Consider the following 8,460-nt stretch of genomic DNA (forward strand, 5'->3'; position numbering starts at 1 on the left):
CCACTTCCACGTCCGTATTATACGGTGCAAAAATAAATCCACTTCCACGTCCGTATTATACGGTACCAAAAATAAATCCACATCCACTTCCACGTCCGTATTATACGGTGCAAAATAAATCCACATCCACGTCCGTATTATACGGTGCCAAAAATAAATCCATATCCACAAATAAATCCACATCCACTTCCACCATGCAAAAATAAATCCACATCCACTTTCCACGGTGCAAGAAAATAAATCCACCTCCATTTTCGCAAACTTTAAAAATAAATCCACTTCCACGTCCACAATGTTCATATGAATCCACATTCCTTTCCACAATATAAATCTACTTCCCCGTCCACATCCACAATGTAAAAAATGTAAATCCACGTCCACTTTAAAAAATAGTATTGTAGAAAGGTATCCACGTTTATATCCACATCCTAATCCATGTCCCGTTGTGACGGAAGTTAAATCTATAATTATCCCCACAATTTAATATACGACGCAAGATTTCGATCTTGTTATCTTATTAAAAAACCACATTCTAAAAGAACTTGTTAGCGACTTGAAATAAATAAATATGTATAAAGTGATGACAAAATTGAGGAATTCTAACCAATAACAGGTGACCAAGGTTAGTATCCACTTTGGAGAAGGTTAAATCCACGATTATGTGTACTTGATCCATCGAGAAATGCTACGAGCTAAAACAACTGTTAGTGATAAGAATATGTAAATAGCTGAGTTTGAAAGAATTAAGCTCACAACCCTTGGTTGAGAAAATAAATTCGTTTCCACTGTTTAGCGCAAGCTAAATTTACATCCACATTGAAGAATATTTGCCTTTTGCAGAAGGCTAACTCTTTGTTCACGTCCATAACTAAAATTTGAAGGAGAGTCAAATATGCGCCACATCTATGTTAATTGAAACCTGTCTCATCAAAGAAAAGTCGTGAGTTTAAAGAAAATTGGTTGACTTGTGCTTGTTGGGGAACTTGGCCCTTGAATTGATTTTTGCTTCGGTCGCGTCCACGTTCTTCGATGTCCCACCAGATATTTTGCTTTGCCCGGGAGTTTCAGTTATAAGTAATAAAAGTGTATTTTGAGAATAACGAGATTTGGATGACTTCGAAGGGAAATACTTAGTGGCTCTAATAGATAAAATGATTGTGAAGACTCGAATTTGAATTTATCAACATTTTTAGAAAGATATGGGCGGACTTTTATTTAAAATCGTCAAACATTTAAGACCACTTTTGTGCTAACTTCTAAAAATTGTCCCAGTTTCAAGTCCTGGAGGCACTTGGTTCTAAACGATTGAAAAGTGAGAACTTATAATGAAAGTTTTTGGAAGCGATTTGACCGATTTCAAAAATTTGTCCCAGTTTCAAGCTACTAAGACATATGAATTTAAACAGTGGAAGACCAAAAAAAAAAAAAAATCCTTATGTATCTTATAGGAACCAAAATGGTTGGACAAACCGAAGATATTGAAAATTTTAAAATAGAAGGGCCGAACCCGCCTCGGGTTGCCTACGTATCCCAAAGGAATCAGGCCAGACGTAGTTCGTGAACAAAATAAGAACTTTTGATTTTTTTTTTTTTAATAAAAGGGAGGGCCGAACCCGATGTGGGTTGCCTACGTATCCAGAAGGAAATCAGGCCACACGTAGTTCAAACTACAAACAAAGACACTGAAATATTTTGAAAAGAGTGGCCGAACCCGATATGGGCTGCCTACGTATCCAAAAGGAAGTCAGGCCATACGTAGTTCCAACCACAAAACGAAGATACTGAAATATTTTGAAAAGAGTGGCCGAACCCGATATGGGCTGCCTACGTATCCAAAAGGAAGTCAGGCCAAACGTAGTTCGTTGCAAAACAAATGACAAAGTCTTAATTTAGAAAGGCCGTAACAAAACATAGAGGCAACATGACAAAAGGAACTAAGTGTTCTAGCTGATGCCTCCGGCCTATTACAAAAGGAAATTTAACTTAAACTACAGAAACTCCCGGTGGACCGAGGCTAAGATAGAAATCCAATTTTGCAACTCAGGTCCTGGCTCAGCAGCCTATAAGGTCAGTATTTCAGCAAAGTCTTTGACTACCACAGCATGATCATCTTCATCTTCCATGAACAGGTTCTTGATCCCCTCCACAATATCATCATAGGCAACTTCAACGGTCAGATCTGAAGTTTTGAAGCTGGCAGGTTTTGAAAAAGTTTGATCAATGGTAGGAATGGGTTTTGGCAGTGGAATCTCCTTCCCTTTATTCTTTCGTGCTTTCTTCATTTCTTCCTCAGTTGGTTTATAGCCCAAACCAAATGTAAATTGTTGTGTAGGGAGAACGACTGGCTCAACCCGCCCATTTAATGTCTTCCCTAGCCCAAATCCAGGTTGGTACCCATTTTTCAGCATTTCCTTTGCAACCATAATTGCGGCGCATGACCTTTTAAATTCTTGAGTTTGACACACTTCAACCACTTTAGTGACATTCACAACCTCCCAAGCATGGTAAGTTGCTCCATCGAACCCTCCTGTTGCCTCGATGAATGGGATGGACTGCTCTCGATAGATAGACGTGTCCCCTTCTCCATGTATACATATTTGTTGTTGATCCCACTCGAATTTGACAGTTTGGTGCAAAGTAGATGGTACAGCTCCAGCCAGATGGATCCACGGTCTTCTTAACAGCATGTTGTATGTCGTAGAAATATCAAGTACTTGAAAATCCATAATGAACTCAACAGGCCCAATCAACACTTTCAACTCTATTTCTCCAATAGGACGCCTTTGAGCCCCATCAAATGCTCGAATATTCACATCACTTGTCTTGAGCTCACTAACATTATATCCGATCTTCTTCAGACTTGTTAATGGACAGATGTTAAGTCCAGAACCCCCATCAAATCAACACCTTAGCCACAAACATGTTACGACAGTTGACAGTTATATAGAGCGCTTTGTTATGCATGCATCCTTCTGGCGGGAGTTCTTCATTATCGAAGCTGATTCGATGGCTGTCAAGTACGCGCTCAATCATCCCGGCTAACGCCTCACTAGTTGTTTCGCTTGGAACATATGCTTCATTCAAAATCTTCAAGAGTGCATTTCTGTGCACATCCGAACTCAAAAGCAAAGAGAGAATAAGAATTTGGGCATTGGTCTTTTTCAACTGATCCACAACTGAGTACTCACTAGCCTTAATCTTCCTCAAAAATTCTTCTGCTTCTGCTTCTGTCACGACCCTTTTGGGAGGTACATTGGTTTCCTTAGCTTGCCCCAATCTAGCTAGCTCTTCTGGAGTATAGCATCTTCCAGACCTTGTCATTCCTGATGTCTTAATCTCCATCACAGCTTGTTGATAATTCCACGGTACGGCTTTGGTATCGAGCACTGGTAACTGATTTGGTGCTTGAACTAATTCCACAGGCGTCGGCGAAGCTCCTAATATCTCGATAGGTACGCAACCCCTTATCACTACAGCCGGAGAAGCAACGACTACAAGACCATGATCTTCCACGCTATCCACAGGCACAATGAATTCGGCCGGATCGTCATCATTTTCATCTATTCCAATCATATTTATCGTGGCCCCGTCATGGGTCGGGAGTGGATTGTTAACCACGTTTGGTGCTGGTTGTTTGACCATGATCTGTTTTGCTTCAATAAGATCTTCAACCTTATGTTTCAATGCGTAACAACGATCAGTGGAGTGGCCTTTTACCCCCGAATGATATGCACATGTTTTAGTGGGATCAAAACTTCTAGGTAGTGGATCCGGAATTCTACCTTCCACAGGATATACTAAGCCTGAAGCTTGCAGTATTTCAAAAACAACGCTCAATGTCTCTCCCAATGGTGTAAAATTGCGAAACGGTTTATTTGGGCGAGGTGCGGATGCATTGTTTGGATGATGAGATTGTGATGGTGGAGTTGGGTATGTTGGTGGTCGTGGAGCTCGATATGCTGGTTGTGTGTTGTAAACGGGGTAGGAAATTTGTGGTGATTGAGGTTGGTGAGATGACAAAGCTTGGTTGTATGGATGTGGAGAATATTGGAAATATTGTGAGTGGTGAGCGTTAGACTGATATCGCGGGGGTTGTTGATGGTGGTATGATGTGTTTCCAAAGCCATTACCGATGCCGCTTTTTCTTCTTCTTTCCGTTTCCGAGAGCACCAGTTTGTATGGACCTACTAGTAGACTGTAAAGCCGCAAGAATTGTTATTCTCCCTGTCTTAATGCCATCTTCGATCATGTCCCCGGCTTTGATCACCTCTGCAAAAGTTTTTTCGCCCATTGTCAGCAAACGTTCATAGTATTCCGGTTCTAGTGCTTGAATGAAGAAAGTAACCATTTCTGTCTCCTCCATGGGCGGGTGTACCCTAGATGCTTCTTCCCTCCACCGTATAGCATATTCCCGAAATGATTCGATTGACTTCTTCTTTAATTTTGTAATCGAGATTCTGTCAGGAGCGATCTCAACATGAAACTTATAATGATCCACAAAAGCATTTGCCAAGTCATCCCAAGTACGCCATTTGGTTGTATCTTGCTTAGAATACCACTCCAAGGCTTTTCCACTCAAACTCTGATTGAATAATTTGACTCTTATCCCTTCATTCTTCCCCACACCAATCAACTTTTCGCAATAGACCTTCAAATGGAAGAAAGGGTTTCCCGACCCGTCAAACTTCTCAAATTTTGGAATCTTGTAACCTGGTGGCAATTCTACTTCAGGAAATGCACATAATTCCTCATACCTCACGCTTTGGTTACTACCAAGTCCACGCAAACTTCTCATAGCATCCTCCAAACTTTTGAGCTTTCTATTTACCATTTCATCATTAACTGCTCTTACCTCCTTTTCGACTTCGACATAATGATCAACATCTGTGTGACCTAGTCCTTGGGTTTGTGTCATGGGTGGAGCTGTGGTATAAGTATATACCGGCGGAACTTGATGTACATTGGTAACATCATGTGTCGGCGGTATGAACTGAGCCTTTGAAGAAGCGGCTGTAAACAAAAGAGGAGCATTTTGAGTAACTAGGTGGGCAAGGGGTTCAGAATGAGCTGGTTGAGAAGTGGTAAAATAGTTTGCTTGGTTAAGTTCATCCAAGTTTGGGAATGGAGCTGGCATAGGCAAAGTCTGACGAACCCCATGAGATGGAGTCATATGTGGTGGAGTTTGAGAAAATGACCGATTTTGAAGTACCATGTGACTTAGTTCAGCAACTCGTCGCTCCAGACGAGCAATGATCTCCAAATGTGTTTCTGGTTCATTAGAGGATGTGGGATCACTCGTGATCGGTAAACTAAGAGATGGCTCAGATGAAGTGGTTGCATTGATCAAACTTTGCTCCATTTTAGAACGAGTCTTTTTAGTTAACCAGGTGATTAGTGATGAGTCAGAGTCTGATTTCTTGGCTCTAGACCGTGTGAAATATGGATGCTCCGCCAGTTCCCCTTTAGCACAAGTCAACCTTTTTTTTTTGAAAAATAGTTTGAAAGAAAAAAGATAAAACAAGAAAGAAAAAGAAAAACGAGTCAGTATACGGTAAGGACATGTTATTGCACATAAACACATTATTGCACATAATACATCGCGTTCTATAATGCAAAGGGACCTCTTTATTGCCAGAGGTAGGCCTAACGAACATTTGAAGGACAAACATGTTTTTTATGTATCATTCCATAACTCTTCCTAAAACTAATTTACAAGAATAATAAAAATTTATTACATGCCAGTTTAATAATACAATTCAAAGTTAATCTAAGATATCTAACACTTCATCTCCACCAATTTCTTTTAGTTGTCTTCAACCCTTCGGCATTAATTGGATGCTCCTCGACAACCTGCAACAAAATGTCAGTTTTTTCTGAAATATTTATCTATAGAGTACTAGGTCCACATATTCCACACATTTGTCCTTCAAATAACGCACATAAATAGTGAATAGTGTCACTTAGAGTCATGGACTCATTTGGACATTTGGTAAGGTTGACTAATGAACTCAATACACCAAGGGTATTAAGCCTCCTAGGTTTAAAATGATGCATGTCCTTACAAGGTTTTGGTTTTCGCTCTACCCTAGGTAGACTAAGAGTGGGTTTACTAGACACAAGGTTCCCGAGCAGACTGCTCGAGTGAGAAGGCTACGCGGTCCCCGTTATTCGGGCACCCCGCGCATACGCCAACTCTCCTAAAATTTGGATTCTATGAAGAAATTTGCGGGTGCGCTAAGCACACCTCGCGTGTACGTGTGATAGTGTGAGTTTTCCAGAAATGGAGGAAATATGAACGGAATGCCAGTTTAAGGAAAGCAGTAACATAGAAAACTTGTCATAATAAAGCAGCCATTTAAAAGCACATAAGAAAATAATAAAGCAAAAATAAAGGCAAAACACCCAAATCATCCAATTAATTAATTATTAACCTAAGTTGTTATGGTTAAGAAACTAAAGTTCCCCAGCAGAGTCGCCAAGCTGTGATACCCCGTTTTAACCGGATTGATTTAGGAGTACAAAATTTTGGTGATTCCTATTTGTTTTGTTTTAAGGAGTCGCCACCTAATTAATTTAACGGTGAATTAGGAGACCTAGATGGTTAACTAAGGCAAAGTTAAATCTAAACCTCAACTAATAGTCTGCTTAACCAGTATGTTCTAGGTAAGGGCTCTATATTATCCTAAAGGGAAGGGGTTAGGCATCATTTAGAATCCGTTAACTTACGGTTATCCGACCAAACTTAGGTTAATTAATATAGACTAAACGCAAATATAATATTCAGAAAATAATTTGTAAATTATTGCTAAGGTTTTTAAAAGAAGAGAAGAAAAAAATGTAATAATGCTATTTAAAATGATACTTATAGATATTGCTAAGGGCTTTAAATGAGAAATATTAGCTAGAATAAGACTGATGGAAAATATGATAATTTACATAGAAAGGAGATTTCAAAGGCCGTTTAGCAAAAGAAGATTTGAAATGCTAAATAACACTTAAAGATATGTTGATATGATTTTAAATACTAATACTATTTTTAAATAAAACTTGCAAAAGATAGTTTGCATATGAGTAATAGTTTTTTAATAGAAGACTTAGCAAATTTGAACTTTGAATAAAATAGTGTGATATGAATATGACTGTGTAGAAAAATCTAGACTATTTTTATAAATGGGAAGCAAAGGAAGTGAGTTTTCTTTCTCTTTTAATTATCTTTTATTGACTATGCTTAATGCGTGATTGATTCAAACTTGGATATTTATTTATGAATATACTAGAGTTTATATTTGAGTATTAACAATGCTTTGAAATGTCTATGATAGCAAAATGTGATTTCCTTTATTTTAAATATCTAGTCATGTTATTTTGCAAATCAATTGTTTCAAATAAAATAGATATTAGACATTATAAATAGTTTTAACATGAAAAGAAGAGAATAAAACTTATGGAATTAATTATTGGTTTACTACCCGTTACTAAGACTAAACCCCACTAATTTCACTACGGTTCATCTAAATTAACAAGTGTTAGTCATGCGATACAAATTAAATGCATAAAAAATAAAATAGAGGAGTAAATAAGTTAAATGGGCTCAGCCCATTTCATGGCTGCTGTGATCAGATTGCTGTTGGGCTTCTGCCTAATAATTTCATTGTATTGCTGTGGCCTGCTGCTGTATGGGCTTAGCCCAGATTTTTTTTTCTATCTGCTGCGGACGTAGATTGATCCGAGAGGAGATTGCGTTGGGTTTTTAGCCCAACACCGAATGCGGAAGAAGACGAGTCACTCGGACTCGTATGCGATGGTCTTCTTCGGGTGCAGCGAAGTGGGTACGGGGCCTCGATATCCACTCGAACACTCTCGAATCCGAGCTTGCGATGCTCGGATTCAAAGCAATACCAATGCAAACGAAAGCAGAAAAAATTAATTTCGTGTTCTTAACTCGATATTCAGAACTATTACCACTACAGATTCAGAATCTTTCCTTTTTTAGGGGATTTTTGGCCACTGGAAAACTTGTTATTTTAGGGGATTTTTGGGATTCAAAGACTTAATATTTTAAAGGACTCAAGGGATTCGAGGTTTTCATTTTTCGATCTGTTTATTTTCGAGGGATTGCGGGTTCTTTTTTTCGGTCTGATCTCCTTCAAGGGATTTCTCCTTCAAAAATCTCCCCCCCTTTTCAGGATTAAACTCACAACTATTTATAGGCTTTTTTAGCTTTTGCGTTGAAGAAAGAGAAAAGGAGCGGGGGGAAGTGCGGTGGGTGAAAAAGGAAGAGGAGCGGGGGGGAAAAACGAAGGTGGGGAACAGAGGGAAGTGGGAGAAAGGGAACGGCGTGGTGTGGAAAAGGGAAGAGGAGCGGCGGTGGTGGGGAAAAGAGAGACGAAGGAGAGGAGAGAAAGAGGAAAGAGAAAGCGGCGGGTGAGGGTGAAAATGAAGGAAACCCTGGGGTTTCCT

This window comes from Lycium barbarum, chromosome 11 (genome assembly GCF_019175385.1).
Source record: "Lycium barbarum isolate Lr01 chromosome 11, ASM1917538v2, whole genome shotgun sequence".
NCBI classification, from domain to species: Eukaryota; Viridiplantae; Streptophyta; class Magnoliopsida; order Solanales; family Solanaceae; genus Lycium; species Lycium barbarum.